This window comes from Haemaphysalis longicornis, unplaced genomic scaffold, assembly GCF_048455015.1.
Source record: "Haemaphysalis longicornis isolate Haplotype H1 unplaced genomic scaffold, Haemaphysalis longicornis Haplotype H1 scaffold_1, whole genome shotgun sequence".
In the NCBI taxonomy this organism is placed as follows: domain Eukaryota; kingdom Metazoa; phylum Arthropoda; class Arachnida; order Ixodida; family Ixodidae; genus Haemaphysalis; species Haemaphysalis longicornis.
This window is the reverse complement of record NW_027526203.1, coordinates 391,634,215-391,656,331: the sequence shown is the minus strand read 5'-3', so window position 1 is coordinate 391,656,331 and position 22,117 is coordinate 391,634,215.

The window sequence follows — 22,117 nt, the reverse complement described above, 5'->3', positions numbered from 1 at the left end:
GTGCACGGCGACGTCGTGGCAGCCATTTACCGCACACATTCCAAGTTTGAGGTGCGCTGTATTCTCTCGAGACGTATCTCGTTAAAACGGTTCACCTCGGCACATGTCGCGCTTCTCGCTGTTCTGGTAAACATGTGAACAGCGCATGCGCACGCAACGACGCAGCTCAGTTTAAGCTTTCCTCCTCTCCGCATCAGCGAGTGCACACCGAGCTGCAAAGCCAACAAACATGAAAATTTAGAGGTGAGCAAATATTCGAAACTGAATACTGTGCAAATAGTGTTTGCTGTTCGATTGGAGAGCATGCGTCAAGGCATCCAGCGCAGCGCTACCTTATAGAACACTACAAATGGCTTAGAAAAGACGGGTGGACCAGCGCATAAATATGTGGTCTAAATTTGAAGTGCAGCAAGTTTGTTAATATTGATCGCATTAACAAATTCTTGCAAGAGTAGATGAGTCAAATTGAGCTGCGTGGTACCGTATATGTATACGTGCTCCGTAACATGGGTGGAGGATGCTTCAGGAACTGATTGATTGATTGTAGGGTTCAACGCGCCGACGCAACGCAGGCGATGAGGCGCTCCGTAGTGGAGGGCTCCGGATTAATTTTGAACACCTGTGGATCTTTAACGAGCACCGAAATCTCGTACACACGGGCGTTTTTGCTTTTCGCCTCCATCAGAAAAGCGGCCGCCGCGGCCGGGAATCGAAACCGCGTCCTCGTGCTCAGCAGCGCAACGCCTCAGCCACTGAGCCACCGCGGCGGGTCGTGCTTCAGGAAACCTTTAAAGGGACACTAGTGGTTTTTTCTTCAAGCCTAACTTTTTGTTTAAACCCAGAGATTACGCATCTCACAGCTATCTTAAATTGGCTTTTGTTTCATGGCCCATTGACGATGCCTTATTTGCTGAGAAATAAAAAATTACTACGCTTGCATCTTTCTCTGGTGTTTCTATTGCATTTATAGCATTTACTAAGTTTGTGTCTTTTAAAGAGCACATAATAAAGGTGCATACATTTATTTTACACTTATATGCCCCTGCATCGGTGTTTGCTTCACAAGAAGCTCCACCAATCCCATTTTTCCATTCGCAATCTGCTCGACTACAAAAGCCCTCCTCTCTCCGTAGCCAGTTGGGGCATGCTACCGCTACGAGCATGGCCTTCAAATTATCGTTCTTCGTGCAGGCTGGTTACGTACAGCCTCCCAAATTTTTAATAATATAGCGGGAGCGACGACCGATCGGCATGTCAGCGCCTTATCACGGTGTTCAGCAGCGAAATAGGCGAGAGTACGCGCACGCGCGTAGGGCTATCTACTGTATGAGTGTCGTCTGCTACGCTGTTTTCTTGAGAGTGGTACACCCCCTGCCACTGCATCTGAATGGCTTTGTTCACGAGAAACCATGGTTATTTGAAGCGCATGCGCATATCAAATGCGCGTTTGATTTTTCTTTCGGATCACTTGCCCCTGCACACCGTGAGGAATGGCACTGGAAAGATAAATAAAAGTAGAACGGGACGTGTTTTTGGCTCGATTGGCCTCAGGCCACTGCGCGATAAATTGCGACAAATAAAAAAAATCTGATAAAAATAAAAACTCGTCCCCACGCTGCTTAGCTCCCTTTGGCCGTAGCGAAACGGCCTTGGCGAAACACAGGGGGTGTGTTGCCCTGAGGAGAACAGCGGAGCAGACAACGCTCCACACAGCAGATAGTTCTATGCGCGTGCGCGTACTCTCGACTATTCCGCCGGTGAGCACCGTGATAAGGCGCTGACATGCCGATCGGTCGTCGCTCCCGCTATATTATTAAAAATTTGGGAGGCTGTACCTTTGTACTCGTTCTAGCGATCCTTTTTTTTCGGTGTCGTGCCCCACTGAATTGCTTGACTACTGTCGCAAAACTGTGTATGAATCCCTTTTTCAATACTGTGCAACCAGCCACCTTATCCGTCTACTTTTAATTTTGCCGGGTGATGTTGAAGTGAACCCGGGACCACCTTTAACTTTGTAAAGCCTTGCACAAAAAGTATCCTGCCTAGACCTTTCACAATCTACCATTCGGGACGAAATTTCATCTATCCGCTTGACCCACGCGGACATTGAAAATCTTGTCGGCAACCTCTCGTCGCGTCTAGATATGCTTGAAAAAAAAATTCGACACAAACAAGTGCAAAAGCCCACCTCTGGAATCCCCCCTTACCTCCGAAATAGCTTCTCTTTCTTCCGAGATAAAGCAACTCGCTGACAAAGGCGACGATGCTGAAAACAGCCAACGCCGATCGAACCTATTATTCTTTGGAATTAAAGACGAAAATACTGAAACCTGGGCCCAGTCTGAGGCAAAAACAGTGTCTTCGTTCACCGCGAACCTTGGAATGAGCATTACTGACGCAGGTACAGAGCGTGCGCACCGACTCGGTCGCTACTGCACCCACAAAACGCGCCCAATCATCGTTAAGTTCGCGCGTTACAAAGATAAATCCAAAATCCTTCACTCTTCGCGGAAACTTAATTAAACGCCCTTCTTCATACGGGAAGACTGTTCAGCCCGCGTGCGCCTCGCAAGGCAAAAATTATACTCTTTTGGGCAGCAAAGTAACGCAATCTTCAAAATACGCTTTGACAAACTGTCAGTTGATAAGAAACAATACACCTACGATGCAATGACCGATTCTATTGTTGAACTAACCACATAGCAGTTGCCACGTGCCCACAAGTCTGCTCTCTCCCGTGCTAACGTTCCAAGAAAACCTTTCAAAGCCATTTCTGCTTTCCATAGTGCAACTGCTTGCTTGCTAACGTCCGGAGCTACCTGCCCAAAAAAGAAACCGTTGAAGCTCTACTGGAAGATAACAGCACTGATCTCGCGATATTTACTGAATCATGGCTTAATCCGGACATTCAGGATAACGAATCACTTTCCGCGAAATTTTCGTACAGTATTCACAGGCAAGATTAGGCTGTGGCGCCGGGGAGGCGGGGTTGTGGCGCTTGTAAAGCCTAGTTTGCCTTCCTCTAAAATTGATGTAGAATGCCGTCATGAAATCCTGTGCGTAAATCTAACTTTTCCAACTAGTAAAACAATACTAACCGTATGTTATCGAGCCCCCGACTCTGACGATAATTTCACACAAGAACTTTACTCTATTGTCCTAGACTTAACTTCTCGCTTTCCCCGTTCGAACCTCTTGTTGTGTGGTGACTTCAATTTCCCAGGTATCGATTGGGTTCATCTGGCCGCTCACTCACGCCTTTCAAATACTTTCTTGATTTGTGCCTTATGTTTAATTTTGCCCAAAATTGTTACGATGCCCACTCGTGGTGCTAACGTACTCGATTTAGTTTTGGTCTCAACTCCCGATCTTGTGAACTCAATTCAATGCGTCGATGGTATCAGTGACCATAAGATTTTATTAATTGGCCTTTCCATTCCTATTCCCAACCGGCAACCTCTCAATAAGTACATCCGTGATTACAACAAAGCCACTTTTCCAAAATTAATAAAGGACTAGCTGATTTCTATGAAACGTTTTTCCATTCTGCTGTTTCCAGAACAGCCGAACAAAACTGGGTGTTATTCAAAAACAAATTTCTGTCCCTAATTGACAGACATGCGCCACTAGTCTGTATTCGCGGGGATGCCGAAAGACCCTGATCTAATTCTCTGAGGCGGCTGTCAAAAAAGAAAAAACGCCTCTTCAGAGAAGCCAAATTATCGAAATCCCGTGGTAAATGGGAAAAGTATCGCACATGCTTGCGCACGCCAATTTTGTAGTCATGATCTCCTCGGCATTCTGCGCGACAACCCACAAAAATTTTGGAAATATTTGGCTCCTAAAAACACCGCTGCTCAAAACTTGCCCTTTACTAATCCCGATGGTTGGGCCGTTTCCGCCACTGACTCCACCGAAATAATGAATTCCCATTTTTCATCTATATTCGCGCATGAACCCACCACCGATATTCCGTCCTTGCCGCCCAGAGACTTCCCGCAGATGCCACCCAGTTTTGTTACAAGCGAAGGAATTGCGGAACTAATCGACAATCTTAAATTCTCGGGTGCCCCTGGCCCAGACAATATACCCGCTAAAATTTTGAAAAGCACAAAAGTAATATCCAGTCTTATCCTACAATTCATTTTTAACCAATCCCTTGACACTGGTTTTATTTCAAAAGACTGGAAAATAAGTAAACTCACCCCCGTGCCCAAATCCGGAAACCGTTCAGACCCCTCAAACTATCGTCCTATTTCGTTAACATACATCGCCTGCCGTAATCTACTCCCACATTGCAACTCATCTGGACCTAAATTCCTTCTTTTTTTTTCGAACCAGCACGGGTTCCGGCGCGGGCTGTCGTGCGAGACACAGCTGTACGAATTTACTACTGATCTTCATTTTAACCTGGACTCTTCTTTTCAAAACGATGTAATATACCTCGACTTTTCGAAAGCTTTCGACCATGTTCCCCACCGGCATCTAATAAGTAAACCTTCTTGTCTCAGCATTGACCCATTAGCCCTATCCTGGATTTAAATTTTTCTTACTGGTCGTGTTCTATTTACTGTAGTCGCGAATAATGAATCAACCCGTGTTGATGTAGTTTCCGGTGTGCCGCAAGGTTCCGTTCTTGGGCCTCTTTTATTTATAATCTTTATTAATGATGTCCCAGACGAAATTTTATCTACCATCCGCCTTTTTGCAGACGATTGCGTGCTTTACCGTCGCATTTCATGTTGCACTCACCAAATTACACTTCAGAATGACTTGTCTACCATACATAAATGGTGTTCGCGATGGCTAACGCAGCTTAAGACAACCAAATGTAAATTCATGCACGTTTCGCGCAAGCGCACTAACTTTTCCTTCCATTACTCTGTGAACTTTCAACCCTTAACCCAGGTTGACTCGTATCGTTATCTTGGCGTAATAATATCAAGCAAATTAACATGACCCGATCACATAGAAATCACATAGAACAACTCGTCGCCGCTTCAACAAAATCACTTGGCTACATCAAAAGATCCCTTACGTCCTGCCCGCCGGAAATCCGAAAACTAGCTTACGAAACCTTCACGCGTATACTACACTTGAATATGCGTCTGCTATTTGGAACCCTCATCAAAATTACCTAATCAACGCATTAGAAGCAATTAAAAATCGCGCTGCCAGATTTATCACCTCACAATACAGTCCTCGCTTAAGTATTACCACTACTAAACTATCACTCACCTCCCCCCCCACTAGAAATTCGCCGCAAGGTCACTCGGCTCTGCCTTCAGCACAAACTATACTATAATTTCCCGTCACAACGCAATACCGTTCTTCTCCCTCCCGCCCGTTCATCGCGTCGCCTCTTTAACTCTCTCAGTTTACAGCGCTTACATGGTTCAACTAACGCTTTCAACAAATCCTTTTTACCTACAGTCATTGAAGATTGGAATAGCCTGCCTGAATCCATTGTCCACGAACAAGCCCCTTAAAATTTAAACAGCTAATCATTAATCATTTGATTTGTTAGTAAATTTACAATTGTTACCGTTTTCTTCCATGTATGTATTCATTTCCTTCTGTTGACACTGTTTTTATCGTGTAGTTCACGCACGATTATGCTTTGTACCATTGACAATCATGCGTCTGTTGAATTGTGCATTTGCCTCCCCCTTATGTAATATCCCGCAAGGGGCTTTAAGGGTTTAAGAAATGATGATGATGATGATGATGTCACAAATTGTAGTGCGGGGAAAATGTACGGGACGGCGATACCTGTTTTCACGCTTTTGGGCTTTCCTGCGTTAACAACTAGTGTTGCTGTGAGTGGCGTATTCAAGACACTGTATCTACCAATTTATGCCAACTTGCTTTTACACTTTGGGGTTCCTTTAATGCTCATCTGTACCACCCACTCATGCCTAAAAGCTGGTATTCAAGTAAGCAGTGTGAAATAAACAGATTCATATGTGTATCCTAAATACAATAATCTGATGTCAGAAGGACAAAATACGCAGGTGTCAGCAATGTTGAAGTTTATAAATATCTGAGCAAACATGTAGAAAATAAAAAATAAAACAGTTAATTGGTAATTGCGACAAAAATTAGTGAAAATTCACATTTTTAAACCAAGGATTTCTTCTTGATACAAATTAAAAACAGACACCGACCACGAGTGTTTATATAACGAAAAAAGACATTTCGGCTCCCGTACGGGAGCCTTGTTCACAATCCTGCCTCCCGTACGGGAGCCGAAACGTCTTTTTTAGTTTTATAAACACTCGTGGTCGGTGTCTGTTTTTAATTTGTATCATGCGTTTCTCCGACCAGACGGGCTTCCGTCCAACACTTGATTTCAATGATTTCTTTTTTTAAAGTAGGTTCATTTATTTTATTTACTGCACAAAAAAATACGCACTCGTGTGCTGTGTCCAGTGAATCAAGTGTTAGTTTTCATGCCCTTTCAGCTCATCTCGCCAAGCTGGAACAGTGTCATTTTTTGAGGAACTGATCCCGATGTGAATGCAGCATTTTAAATGTTGGTGAACATTGGACGTTCATAAAATCCTATAGCAATGGGAGGTCAGAATCTTCCAGCAGCACACAAAACAGACCTCTGTATGAGACTTTTTTTTTTTTTCGAAATGAGCCAGATCCACCTATAGCGCGAATTTGAGAAACAAGCGGAAGTTTTTTACCGGACCTAAACCCACCGCCATCAAAGCTATTATATGATATATTTTACATCTCAGCTAGGAGAAGTTTATGGCCACAAGTAATTAAAAATTATGCCGTGAATATGAGCACCATTGGGGCGATAAGTTTGGATTTGCCTCGTATTGAATTGAAACACCCAAGTTGATGCGGCATTCTTATAAAAACTTTATTAAATTGACTTTAAAGCATGGTGCGATAGCGTTTTGGTGGAAAAGGCATTAAAAATATGCACCATGGCTTCAAGAACAGTAGAACTATACACGGAAAGAAGGTGAGTCCTCCTGGCACCATTAGCAGCTCTTTTGGAATTCTTCCCTAGGATAATTTTCTTGGGCACGCCTGAAGGCACTCACGAAGTAAGCAAGCTCTTCATTGCTTTGCCATTAATGTCCAAAACGCTTCACAAGAAGGCTGCTGATATCTTCTGCTTCGCCTTAATGAATTGGTTCGTACTCTCAAGGGGAGGGGGGGGGGGGGGGGGGTAGATTTGCCAGTGCTTGTAAGAGGCGGCTATTTAGCGGCTAAGCGCTAAAATGGTAAATAGTGGGGCTAAAAAATAAATGTAACCAGAATTATTTCGTAGGGTAGGGTGAGACGACATGAAATCATTGTTTCACCTCCCTCAGTTTCATTTCGTTCACTTCTTGTTCCGTTCACTTCGTCGTTGACAACTGCGGACAGATCTTTCGCTAATCTCCTATTTGCCGTCTGAATTCATAATTAGCCAGCTCCGGAAAGTAAAAAAAAAAAAACTCCCGAAAACACCCACGAAACAGTCTGAACAGTCAAGCCAAAATCAAACGCCCATTGGGTAAATGGATTTGGCTCATTTTGATCCGTGAAACAGCAGGATCTGGCTCATTTTCGATGCGAACTACGATCTGCGTACGCGTTTTGCGGGCGCTATCTCAACTATTTTCTTTCAGCCCCTTTTTTAGGGGAAAGTTGTAGAGTTTTTCTTGTCACTGCAGTTTTATCCGACTTAGTTTCGGTTTCTGGATCTAGCTCACTTCGAAAAAAAAAACGCCTCGTATATAGATTGCAGGTATCTTTCGGAAGTTCAACTGGAAGGTTCTTTTTATGTGTTGAAGAAAGCATATGGCATCTCGGGAAATACATGTTAGTTTCCGTACCGAGAGTTCTTTGAACTAACCCGCCGCGGTGGCTCAGTGGCTAAGGCGTTGCGCTGCTGAGCACAAGGTCGCGGGTTCGATTCCCGGCCGCGGCGGCCGCTTTTCTGATGGAGGCGAAAAGCAAAAACGCCCGTGTGTACGAGGTTTCGGCGCACGTTAAAGATCCCCAGGTGGTCAAAATTAATCCGGAGCCCTCCACTACGGCGCGCCTCATCGCCTGCGTTGCGTCGGCGCGTTAAACCCTACAATCAATCAGTTCTTTGAACAAGAGAGATTTGTATTTCAACGTCAAGATGCGCTTTGTACTGGTTGGAATATGATGGCTGCAAACTTATCGGAAGGGAATTATCACTGCTTACCTTTAAGCTGCTGTATATTGCTCAATGTTTTTGTTGAAAAACTAAGGATGTTATGGCACAGTAAAGCGGTAAAAATATTTTACAAAATGAGCTAACACGACCACCACATTCTATCCTGGCTGAAAACCCTTTCCAGTACACGCAATGTACTTCTGTCATAACTCAACAGAAGTGTGTGCTGCAAGGAACACTGAAGTGAATTTGTTGCAGCTTCATTTAACCCAAGTAACAGGGGCTCCGAAACCAGGGAGGTGCAGGGGAAGGGGGAAGGGAGGGGGGCTCCCCCTCCCCCCCTTTCCGACCGTTTACGCTGAAGTCAAATTTTTGACAAGAGCTATAGTTAACTTTTCAAACTGGGGGTTAGTGATCCAATGCTTCCCAAAAGGCCAATGATCAATTGGACGTACAGCGGCGGCACGATGACCAGTTAAGAAGCCACAAATTAAAGCACGCCACTCAACATACCAGTAACCAAACTCTTAAATCACAACTACGCACACAGATGCACAAAAATTGGCGAAATATTGACTTTGACACGGAGAGGTAACAACAACACATCAATGGATAAGAAATATTGCCCTCATGCCACCGCACTTTCCTACAAATACACAAGCCAGGTAATCACCGGAACTGCGCCCACAAACCTGGCCCCAACTCTTGCAAATGCGAAAAAGCTGCACAAAAGATCGATGACCAGCTCATAGACTGCCTCCTAACAAGAAAGGAAAGACAACTCCTGACACGCAAATTTCCAAACACTACAGAATACAAACCGGCAATAATCAAACACCAAGGTACATGTATACCAAGCCGTTGAAAAACTCGTAAAAAGGATCAACCAGACCATTGACCAAGCTTAACTGTCCCAATATCGGCTTCACGGCAGCCAGCCTTCGGTAATGCTACTGAACGGAAACCTGTCAGGTTCAATGGCGCACCATGAAGCTCAACATTTTCTTCTGCTTTTCTTTCTTTTGTTAAAAGCTCTCTTTTCTCTTTATTTTACATTCCCTCTTGTTTTGTTTTGTTTTCAACTCTTCTTGCCTATTAGTTACTTATTCACTGATCTATTTTATTTATTTCACCAACAACCTACCACACACATATGCCGATTTATAGACTATTTATTAGAGCGTTGTACTTCCTCCGGGTAATGATGTCGGTGAGCAGGATTGTTCCAGGCCGAACACCCTACTGCTACCACTGAGTCCAATGAGGTGGACACTAAGAGTAAAATGAATGGAAAGGTTTGTTGAGAACTATGAAAGGATGCAGGTGACTTTGCAGGAGCTGATACAAGTTCAAATTTAAGCTCTCTCAGTGGCACCGGCAAGACGGCCATAAAAAAAAAAGGATATGACAAAGTATTAAAGAAGTTCGAAACTTTATTGGGTATCAAGTTAACCCTTCTATAGCCATTTTGGCCCATGCGAGCAATTAGCGGAGATTCTTCAACGCCCAGTTTACCGCGCTGCAGGAGTAAAAGGAGCAGCAAAGGATCTTCTTTCTTTTTTTTTTTTTTTACTTGTGACCGCTTATCAAAGCTACGGCCTGAAGCCTCATTTGACGTCCTATGGAAGCGGGCAAAGAGCAAGAGAGAAATGAGCCTCGTGTCCCAGAGTTTCGCAGCCGCCCAGATCTCAATTCACAGACAAGCCTGAAAAGCCTGAAGCGCTTCAAAGAGAAAAAAGTTTTTTGCTGTTATCGATCGTATTACCAGCGAGATCCGACGGAGATTTGAACAGCCTGGCATGGAGAAACCTCGAGCGCATTTTGACTGACGCTGCTGAAGGTCGAAACTTCGTGGCAAACGACCTAAATAGGCTTAGGAGAACACGCTGCAGATTTTGACAACAGGCTTTCGGTGCAACTCGGGCTTCTCCCAACGCTCCTGCATGACGAGGGTCCGGCCGAAAGTGAACGCACTTTACAGATTCTGCGGGGGAAGTCTGCAGATATGCGTAAGATATATGATCGACCAGGTTGTCCGGTATACCTGCGTCAGCTGCTTCAGGAGAGCAATATTTCGGTGCTCTTTCGAGACATTTCGCAATCTTTTGATTGCGCAAAAGCGTCACTTCTGAGCAATCGAATGACGCCTTCTCCTCCTGCGCGTGCACAAGAGAGCTGCGGAACTGCACTTGCTGTTATGAAAGAGTTCGTGTCTAGAACGGCAGAATGAACAGCACGTTCGGCCTTCAATGACAACCTCTCCTGCCCAACGCTCCCTTGCCGTGCCAGCCATGAAGCTCGTCAATCTGCGATAATAGCTTTGCACCTAGGGCCTACTTTCTTGTCTACTTGAATCACATTTGTGCACTTGAGTCAGTTTACATTTCCTTGACTTACGAGCGAATGCATAAATATTAAAAATGATTTTTTTGAGCTTTCGAGCCCGTTTTGTCATTGCGCGGTCTGCGCAGGTTATCAGTACTTCTGAAACTTTCAACCGTTTTTAAAGTGTATACCAATGGAGAATAAGCGAGGTTGTAGACATTAAGCGAGGTTGTGCACATTAAGCATGCTAGCATTGCTCTAAATATATACCTAGCTGCAGACTTGCAAAGATGTAAAACTTAATACGGATAAAATGAATTAACACGTTAATTATTGATGCCACTAAAATTATACTAATTATTAAAATAACAAAATCAAAGTAAATAAAAATGGACAAATATTGCCAAAAAAATAATAAACACAACATACAAAGACGACGACACCCCCCCCCCCCCCCCCCCCCCTCCCAAAATTTTTCCAGAGTCCCTGCCAAGTAATCCCCTATAGTTTGCTATTTAGCACGAGTTAGCCTTAGTTTACGGGCGGGCAGTAGAAGTGGAAATACCCTACGCCGATCGTGGCCGCCGCACCATTCATTGTAATTACAACTGGTTTGCAATTGCATTTTCATGCCATCTCAGCCTTGAAAAAGTTTTGTTTGCACCCATTTCATTGCCAATTTTTCTAGCTCCCGCACGGGCTGTACACATTAAGCATGCTAGCATTTCTCTAAATATATACCTAGCTGCAGACTTGCTATAGTGTTGTCATAGCAGCCAACATTCGAAAACCAGCGAAAGATGGTGCAGGAGAAACGGCCCTTTCAAATGCAAAGTAGTCAGCTAGAATTACTTAATTCACTTCAGTGTTTACGGATCACTGCAGTTAGTTCCAAAGAAAAAATGTAGCTGGTCCCAGCTGGTTTATGGCTAAATTCCCAGATGGGCCCAGGTATTTCCAGCGGGGAACTTAACCATAAACCAGCTGGGACCAGCTACCATTCTCTCTTGGGTTGTAAACATTGTTATTGCTGTTGTGCATGTAGGTGTGTGTATATGTTTCAGCAGCAAAGCACCACAGCACTTATGCTTACAGCCTTTTCCTTGAAGCTATCTTGCACCGCCCGTACCTTTCGATCCCTCCTATCGTTTGCTCACGTCTTAAACATGACCTTGGCAACTCTTTTGCTTCTTCGAAGTTTTCCTTCAGATCCAGGGTAAAAATCACGCAACTGATGAGAATGTTTGACTCTGTGACTCGTCCACAGGTATGAAATATGGCGAAAACTGGCAGCAACTTTTTTCAAGCTTCTTCAAAAGGCCACCTTATGTGCACGCCTTCATTATCAGACTTTACAAAGGCACATGTCCCGAGGAAACTAGCTGCAGATCTGGATGCACTCGTTAATTATTTGCCAGATAGCCTAAGTAAGATGCCGGAGACAGCCATCTGTCAAGACATTGGGCAAAATTTCCCTCTCTTAAATGGGCCGTGCAGACAAGACACAAGTTTGGTTCATTCGAAAGATTGCCGCATTAGAATCATACTGACACCACTTTTAACGCACACTTTGCTCAAATAAGCTATATAATTTGGAAAAAAATAGAATGGTCATGCGACCCACTAGCTCATTTCCCGCAAGAGAACCTATGATGTCATATGCCCAGCTGTGCGATTGGCTGAGGCCAGCAAAAGCAAACGCAAATTAGGCAGGGCTTATAAGCTTGCCGAACGAGCTTTTTACGCTTAAATGTAATGCATATTCATTTTACATTAGTAAGAATGGTGGGGTAAACAATAAAAGTTACGAAAATACACGTAAACATAGAAGTACACCGACGCGCACTATGCTTGTTTTAGCTGCACAGCAGCCTGCCGCTTTGGAGTTATCTTACACGACACTGGCCGATTGGCGTAAGCGACGTTGTCTTGCGTGACCTTGTTTGTCGAGCATACCCCATGTTTCACGAAACGATTACTTTCTACTTGAACAAAAACAAGCCAGGTGCAAAAAATTTCCCCGCATTTCCCCGAGGGGAAGAATGTGAAAGTGCGAATGCACGAGTTGAATTTGCGCGGTTCGGTAATGTTCGCGAAAGAGAGATCACACACACACACACACACACACACAACTACAAAGAAAGAAAGATGCATTTATTCACAGACACCTATTTGTGTTGTCGTTGTACTTGATTGCTAGAGCGGATCTCAGCTTTGAAATTTCGTGTCAGTACTCCTTTAAGCGGGTGCATTAGCCCTCCTCACGCCCGATTCCTGGCCAATCCCCCACGTGGGTATGTGCCATGCACAGACACCTATTTGTGTTGTCGTTGTACTTGATTGCTAGAGCGGATCTCAGCTTTGAAATTTCGTGTCAGTACTCCTTTAAGCGGGTGCATTAGCCCTTCTCACGCCCGATTCCTGGCCAATCCCCCACGTGGGTATGTGCCATGTCAGCGGCCAGGCAGCGCGCGCCCATCTCCCCCCGTTGCCAAGGAAGACGAGGAGATTCCTGGCCAATCCCCCACGTGGGTATGTTCCATGTCAGCGGCCAGGCAGCGCGCGCCCATCTCCCCCCGTTGCCAAGGAAGACGAGGAGCGCGCGCACCCGCAGCTGTTGCTATGTGGACGGACGGCGGTCGCCGGAATTCAGGGTCGCTTATAAAGTGCATTCGCACTTAATACGGTCAAAAACAAAGCAACGGCGGTCAACGGTCCGATGATGATGATGATGATGTGTCTATCCCCTTTGTATCGGGTGGGCACAATTTTGGCACCCTAGCCGTCACTTCAAACTATATCTGCGAAGGAGATTATCAGACGGAGCGAAGGGCATGGCATAGGGCAGGCACTGTCTGCACGAATCACGGGGTTCCCTATGAGTCAGTGTCACCGTGTGCAGCACCTTTGTCTCTGGGCCCTGGTTGCCGGGTCTGCCACCACCACTGGCGCAGTCTCACCTTCGACGTCGTCACCAACCTGGATCTGGTGTCGCTGTCGCAGGCCTCGAGTCCCAACGCTTGCGGTACAGTGATGCCCTCTGGGTGGGTTGGCGACAACACAGCACACTGGGTGATCACGTGCTCCGCACTCTCCTGTGTTTCCCCGCAGGCTCGGCAGATGGCACTTTGCACTGCTGGGAATTAGAGTTCCTGTATATAGCTCCCGCAGGGAGCTATATACTCTACTGGGGATGAGTCGAAGCGCTGACGGTAGAGGAGGGTGCGGAGTGCTCCCGCGCGTGCCTCGAAGAGCAGTGCACTCCCAGTGTCGTTGTCGTAGAACAATTCCGCTGCTGGGGTGGACTTGTAAGAGCGATACAGCTCCAGAGTGGACTTGGGAAGCATGGCCGAGCACCATGTTCTACCTCGCGTACCCGTTTCCGTGCCACGTGGCTCAACTCCTGGGCGCCTGATATCTGTAGCGGCTCTGCAAGAAAGCCGAACTTGCGACTCAACGTGTGTACTCGGGAGGTCCACACAGTCTGGGTGCCCTTGAAGCCCATGTACCGGAAGACACGTCGCGCCCACCGCTGATCGTCCATGCGCCGAAGTCGAGCCTCGAAGGCCAGCTTGCTGCTTGCCTCTCGAGCCTCGAAAGACGACCATCCTAGGTCACCCTGGATGGCCACGCGACCATGGCAGCCGAGCGCCACGCGTCCCACCTCGCGCTGGCCACGCTCCAGCCACGCTCGGGTGCTGGATGAAACGCACACCACTGCGTTGGCGAAGGTCAGTGCTGGGACATGGACCGCTTTCCACAGCTCACGAACGAGGGTGTATCTGTTGCACCCCCACATTGACCTCCGGCGGAGCATAGCACTGGCTCTTCGGCAGGCCTGCCTGAGGTGTTCTTCGTGAGCCCCCAGAAGATCCGACGAAGAGGAGAGTATCACCCCAAGGTACCGGTACTCGGTCGCCCAGGGGATGGTGTCGTTGTTTGGCAAGAGCACGGTGCTCACTCCTGGACATGCGGAGAACTGGAGCACCGCGGATTTCTTGGGGTTGAAGGAGAGGCCAAGCAGGGAAAGATGTGTGGCACTCAGGGTGATGAGCCTCTGGATGTCAGGGACAGTGGCGTAAATCATGGGGGGGTCAGGGGGGTCCTGACCCCCCTTGTGTTCGGGCTGGGGGGGACACCCCTTGCAAGTGTCCCCCCCTTGAGATTCATCTTTCATTTACCTTTGAAAGCTAAAACAACTGTTGTTTTTGTCACTAATAAGTACTGCACGAGCTGAAATAACCATCCCGTTCCCGCTAAATAAAAAGAAGGTTCGTTTTCCACAATCGGCGACGTGCACAAGGTGCAAGCGGAATCACTGAAAGCAGGTAAAATCTGTTTCCGCTGTGGCTCGCCGAAATAAATTAAAATTATTTCCGCCAATTTGTTTTGAAATTGCTTGCGGTTACCGGGCTATATAAAACGCTGGCTTTCATATGAGCTAGAGAACATATACGCGACAAAAATCGGTTGTCTGACCCTTTAAGAAAATACAGCTGCCAATACATACTTTAAACACCCAGAATATGTTAAAGAAGCACTTGAAAATATTTAGCTACTTTTAGCTCCTTGCTGGATTTTTTAGCTACTTCTAGCTACTTCTAGCTACTAGCTACTTCTAGACGCCCCAGTTGAAGCAAGGGCCTACTTTCGACGAATATTTTTTTCAATAATTGATGCAGCTGTAGCGGGCATTGAGAAGAGGTTTAATCCAGATTCTGAGGGAATCGTGACGTACAGGGCACTGGAACTTGTCCTTCTGAACCGGTCATCAGAAGCAGATTTGGACGTGATCCGACAAAACAAGAGCATCGATATCGGTAAAGTCGTGTCTCGCGTGCGCTTGTTGCACGAAGAACACTGCAACCTCAAGTCCGTCGACGACGTGACAGCAGTACTCCGGAACATGCACACGTCCACCCGCCAGTATTTCAAGGAAGTGGAGAGTGTTCTCAGGATTATCTTAGTTATGCCGGTTTCTTCCTGTGAAGCAGAGAGATCGTTCAGTGCCTTGAGAAGACTGAAAACATGGCTGCGTAGTACGATGGGGGAGGAACGCCTCAACTCCATGGCTTTGGCACACGTTCATCAAGACATTATAGACCTCATAACGTTGCCAGGGTTGTTGAAAAACTTTGTCAGTGCGTGCAAAACCCGCGCTCTCGTTTTTGGACCCTCTAGAAGTGTCGAAAGCTAGGAAACATGTCATAGGTGATCAGTACTCATATTGCACAGAGTATTTCTTATTGATCTTTTTTTAACGTCTGCAATAGCACAGTGCAATTACGTGACGTATGAAAGCATGCTCGTTTTTCTTGTTTTAATTCAAATCACGATAGTAATTTGTATATAAATGAAAATAAAGCACAAAACAAAATGGCCGCCTTGGCAAGATGTGTGTCCCCCCTTGTGATTTTTCTGGATTTACGCCACTGGTCAGGGATGGTTTCCGCCAGGAGCACCAGATCATCCGCGAAGGGCAGTCCAGGGAGCACCCAAGTATGTGGCAGTCCCTCGTACAGGAACTGGAACGGGAATCCTAGTCCTGAGTCGATCAGACTTCGCTCCAGCTCCGATACATACAACATGTAGAGCAGGGGGGAGAGCGGACAGCCCTGTTTTAGACCCCGACGTACCGGTACCGACTGCGATTGGGAGTCACCTAGGCAGGCCACAACGGTGTTGTTCTCGTACAGCCGGCGTAGGATGTCCACCAGTGTTTGTGGCATACTCAGGGCCGACATTCGGCTGAGCATCGGCTCGTGAGGGACGCTGTCGTACGCCTTCGCGACGTCGAGGAAGCACGCGAAGAGACCGCGCGACTCCTTCCGTGCCAGTTCAATTGTCTGGCTCAAGGTGAACAGATTTTCTTCGAAGCAGCGATTGGATCGGAAGCCATTCTGTAGCTCCGTCAGGGCCCCGGAGCACTCCGCTCAGGCACTCATCCAGCTTTTTACCACAAGGGTAAAGAAAGAGGCGGTACATTACACTGGTCACCGTGATGGGTCGGTAGTCCCGTATGTTACCAGCATCCCCACCTTTCTTGCGGACGAGGCGCACGCAGCCGCACTTCCAGTCGGCTGGAACCGGCTCCCCGGCGATGATTGCGGTGAAAATAAGGGCCAGTGTGTCGCGGGCCACATTCCCTAGGCTTTTCACAAAGCCCGCCGGTATTGCATCCAGACCCTGGGCCGTGCTCGAGCTCATTCCGGCAAGTGCGCGGTCCAGCGCGCGCCGAGACACCTGCCAGTCGCACTCGTAAATGTCCGCGATACTGCAGTGTGCAGCGCACTTTTCACTTCGCTCTTCAGTTGCATTGGGCGGCAAGGGGTCGACAGCTGCGCCATGTGTCGGGTGAGGTGTTCCACGATGTCTCTGACGGGCTCGCCAGTTTCATCCCGGAGCTCTGGTGGGGTGGGTTTCCGGTCAAGTGTTGACACGTACGCCCAAAACTTTTAACTCTTTTTTCGCCCGGCAGTAGTTATGGAGCGCAGCTGGGCGTGATCGTGAGCCGCGATTTTCCGTTGTACGGCCTGCTGCATGGTCCGCTTGCACTCTAGGTACTGCTCCCACAACATTTGGCACTGGCTTGTGGGGAGTGCTGCCGTCACCGCGGCCCGGTGCTGGCGATTGGCTGCGCGACGCACGATCAGGGCCGCCTTCACCTCCTCGTCCCACCAGCCTTTGCACCGCACCCCTCCCCCTCCCCCCTGGCGAGTTGGAGCGAATCTCATAGGCCTGCATGATGCGCCGCAGTTCCCCCACGTATTGTTCGTAGCTCTTTGGTGGTGTAGCTTGTGTGTATACGCAGCTCGAATTCCTGCGCTACAGCCTCGTACGCTGCATGAGGTGGGAAGAAACCGCCGGGAAGGCCCACGCTGTTCCTTGCGCCGCTCCCTCCAAGCAGATTTGGTGAAGCTGACCTTTATGCGGTTGTGGTCGCTGCTGGCGCTGAACTGTCCCGCTTCATCAATATGAACGTGCTGGACGTGTCGCGCCAACTTGTGGGGTACTAGCGCGTAGTCGATGCAGCTGCGGCCACTCCTGGCGCACCACGTAAATTCACCATCGCAGTCCGGTCGCAGATTTAGCACCTCGAGTGACAGCTGCTGAGCTGTCTGGAGCATGAGGTCCCCGTTTGGATCTTGGAAGCCATCCAGGGGCTGGATGTGGCCGTTGAAATCACCCAGCAGCAACACTTCTTTATCTGCTGCCCACCGGCCGACATTCTCTCTGATGCACTGCATAACTTGCGCATTCCCCGTGTTGTGGCCACGGTCGACCGCAAGGTAGGCTACCCCAAGCAGGACCGGGATGCCCAGGATGTCGCCTGTCACCCACATGTGCTCACTGCACGGACAGTCGAGCCTGGTCCATGAGGTACCGGCCTTCCACAGCAACCCGATACCGCCGCCTTTGCGGCCATTTGGAGCGCGGTTCTGCCCTGACCAGTGCCAATGAGGGTGGATCGGTGGCTCTTCGTCACCAATGAGGTGTGTCTCGGCGACCGCGTACACCATCATACTTTCGTCGTCCAGCACCTTGTAAAGCTCCTCCCACCTTCCGCATTTACGCGCTCCATGTAGGTTGAGGAAACCAACGTTTAGCACAAGTTTACGTGCGCAGCGGGTGCGTCCGATGGCGGTTTCGGCGTCCCCGAAGTCGTTGCCTGCCTGTGACCTCACCTGCATGGCCCGTCCGCCATTGGCTCTTTTGCCATTCGGCGGCCCTTTTGCCAGTCAGCTCTTCTGCCATTCGGCCACCAGGGCGTTTCCGAGGGTTTCCGCGATGCGTGCCCACCCCCCGGCGGAGCTGCAAGGCTACGCGTGCGCTTGTGCCGGCTTTTGCTACTGGGGAAGGTGGGCGGCCCTCATGAGATGGTGACGCACCAGTTCCTCCACAACACTGCTGAGCGCTGGGTGTGGGTTCCATAGAGGAGCTTGTCCCCATGCTGGTAGCAGTTGTGCTCGGTGTGGAGTATGCAGAAACTGCGGCGGTTGTGCCGCGATTGCAGGTCCCCATGGGAGCGGCACTTGAGGCGGGATTGGTACTTGAGGAAGGTGCAGCGGCGGTGTACTGGGTGCTGGCCACTGCGGCTGCGGTGGCGGCATGTTGCTGCTTTTCCCCGTCGGTGCCGCCTCCACGCCGCTCGGTTCCAGTTGGCCAGGCGCAGTCTTGGGTTTCTGCTCGACTGGCTCCTACTGACGATAGCGCTGGCCTAAAAAAGGTTTTGCTACCTGAGCAATCTTCATCGCAACGAAGGCAGCCCCCTCCGTGCTGTACAGCAGGCCGTCCCTCTCCATCATGGCTGCCTCCCAACCCTTGCTAAGGTCGAGAAATATGTGCCGCGAACGGTTGCACCACCTCTTCAGCCTTGCATTGGCCATCACGATGGCAGCTCGTGTTTCTCCACCCCTGGTCGTTATCTCAGGGATGGAGCACACGACGAGGTCACCGCGGCGATCCGCCAAATTCGCTTCGAGGTTGCGCACAATCTCTTCCGGTGCTCGACGAAGGACGTCCGCCAGGCCCACATGGAGAACGTAAATACGGCGAATAGGCTGAGCTTTGCGCTCGTAGGTCTCCACATACCTTATGGCTGTTGCCGCCGTCGCTTTCTTGCCATACAGCAGACCAACTGCGCCTGGTGCGCCGATGGCCTTCTGAGCGTCTGCCCCAAACTTGCCGACGTTGGCGTCTCCTACCAGGATCACCTCTCTGGCAGCGTTCCGGGCAGAGTAGACCCAGTTGCCTTCCTTTCTGCCTGGCTCCCTGTCTTGCCTGGTAGGCTGACTGCCATAGTTCTCCACTTGGCTTGTCCGGCGAGTTCCCTGCCGCTTGCGCTGGGAGCCACGAGCAAGGGGCATCGTCACTCTGCGCTGCTGCACCCCGCAGACTACCTTTTTCCTTAAGAGTGGGCGTACCCTTTCTCAGCTGAACAGGGTATTCCCGGCAATCTGCGCTGGGGCGTCGGAAGCCTTGTGGACTTCATCCTCACGATGTTCTTTCCTGGCTGTGTGAACCTCCAGAGCATGCGCGAGCGTTGCCTTGTTCTGGCTTGTCGTAGCTACTGCAGGACTCGCTGTGCCACGTACAACCACACGGTCTTTCGCAGTCGTGTCCACGGGGGTTTGTTCCGGGTCAGCCGGTACCTCTACACTTGGCAGGGTCTGTGCTGGACTGCCCAGAGCCACGTCGTCGCCGCTATTCCCCGCTGCGTCGCTCTCGGAGTGGGCGATGTCCGATGTCAGTTCCTGTGCCTGCGAAATCTCCGGCTCATGGCTGCACTTCATCTCATCTTGTATTGTGTCGTTCTCAGCTGCACTGGAGGTCGCGTTGAGGCCGATCTGTGCTGTTACCTTTAATAATTGATCTTGCAGGTGCGTTATCAGACCTCGAAGCGTTGTCGTCTCCGCTTCCAGCGCTTCCAGTTTTGCGGCGGATGCAGCGTCCGACACGCAGAGCGTGCACACGAAGTCGCTCGCAGTTCGGGCTTCCCGGAACGTCTTATAGCCAGTCTCGTCTAGGTAGGCCCACCGATTGCACTTTGTCGCACTTGACTTGTGGCGCGTCAACACCCTCTCGGCGCATCGTACCTCTCGCCATCTTACCGCTGTCGTCGGCGCGGAGTCAGGGGAGTCGGCCCGCGGGGAAAACAGGTTTCGCGAAGGGCGACGGGGAGTGAGGGGAAGCCGACGGAGAAACTTGTCCCTAGGCTACGCCTGCGCTCTCCTGCAGGGGCTTTCGGCCGCACAGCTAGGCCTACTAGGCCACACACACTGTTTGGCCAGAAAACTCACCCCGAGTTGCCTGATGGTGCATGGAAGATGGTACACCGTGCAGTCAGCCAACCAATTAAAACAAATACACGCCATTATAACTTCATGGCAGACGTCACGAAAACACATTACTTGGCGGGAGAATAGAAATTTTAGCCTAAATTGATTAATTTCTCAGTGAATACGGCATCGTTTGCTCCCGGAAATGCGCTGGGGGCACTATAAAACACGAAATCTTTTGAATTAAACAAACTTGTATTTTGTCTGCACGGCCCCTTTAAGGCAGTTCAGGCGTGCGTGTGTACAAAAATGCGTTGTTTTGTAAGCATGCTGTTGCCTGAATTCTTCACAATTTTTTTACTCAAACATGGCCAGTACAAATTTTATAGCAGGCTTGCAGTAGTCATCTAGACTATTGTATTATTACATATGGACAAGCAACAGCATTGCTTCCACATTGGTGATTTTCATCTTCCCCATAGGAGCAGATGATATATATAGTCAAACAATGAACAGCGTGATTCAACGTGACTTGTTCGCTATACGGAGAAGTTCAATTTAACCGAACACGCTTACAGTGTAATCTCGATGATACGATTCTGGGTGATACGAATTTCTGATAAGTCCCGGCGAAACTGCATTGTTTGCAATGGGAAAAATTTCGGCTGCGGACCTGCGCGGCCCGGCGGATACGAACGAGCCGGCGAGGCGCCCGACTGCCGAGCGAGCAAGCGACGGCGACGTACGGGCGTTTCGGGAATGGCGTCGGGAAGCGGGAAGGCCGTTTCGGGAATGGGTTCAAACGGGAAGGGGTCAAACGGGAATGGGTTCTTTCGGGCTACACCCCCCATGAAATATCTGCCGGGGTGCTTAGCCTAAACATCTCCGGTGGAGCCAGCCGGCTGTTTCAAGCGCTCCGAAACTGCCGCCCTGAGGCCAACGCCTTTCCACTGGCACAAGTCGTCAGGCTCCTCCCACTGCCACGCGCGTCATTTTGTGACCGAGCCACAGGCGGTTGCGGGCGCAGAATCGCCGACGCGGGCGTGAATTATAGCGCGCGCAACGCCGACGCGCACGAATCGCGTGCAACAACGCTCAAGGAAAAACCAGTGAAAAAAACACGCTACACACGAGCAGAGGCAAGACAAGGACAATCACTGGACTTGAACATGATGAACCAACAGGCCCAGACTTCCACTTTGCAACAACGCTCCTATAGTCATTATATTCTAGGCACTAAAACGCTCCTGTAGTGAGCTTGGGCACCTCGAGTGAGGAGACAAAAGTCCAGAAAGGACCGCTCGTCGACATGGAGGTTAAAAAAAAAAGCAGAGAAACGTCACGGATTTCTTCACACGAAAGTAAGAAAAGAATTAAACGAAAACTTTTCTTTAGGGCTCAATCATTTGATCTGTGTTGGTTCATACGAATTTCGGATGACACGAATATTTTTCGCGGTCCTGCCAGATTCTTATCATCGAGATTTTACTGTATAACAAACATCAGTATCAGATCCGTTATAGGCAATGTATGCGGACAGTTAGTAGTTGATTGAAAATGCGATAACTAAAGAATAACCATGCCACTCACCATGGATATATAATCTGCTCCGAAAGAGATTTGTTGCAGAGAAATGTACACCTATTTGCAGTAGGTAGGGATTTTCGCCTGGACATTGCATTTAGCACGACGAATGAGAATCGCATTCTCAACACGCGACATCATTTCGAAGAACTCCGGTCCACTTCCCTGTATTTCGGCGCAGTATCGCCGCAGTACATCGGTAGCAGGAGCTTCTAGCAAGATCGGGCGAGACCGATCGTCTTACAACGGCTACTCATCGGTGGCACCAGAA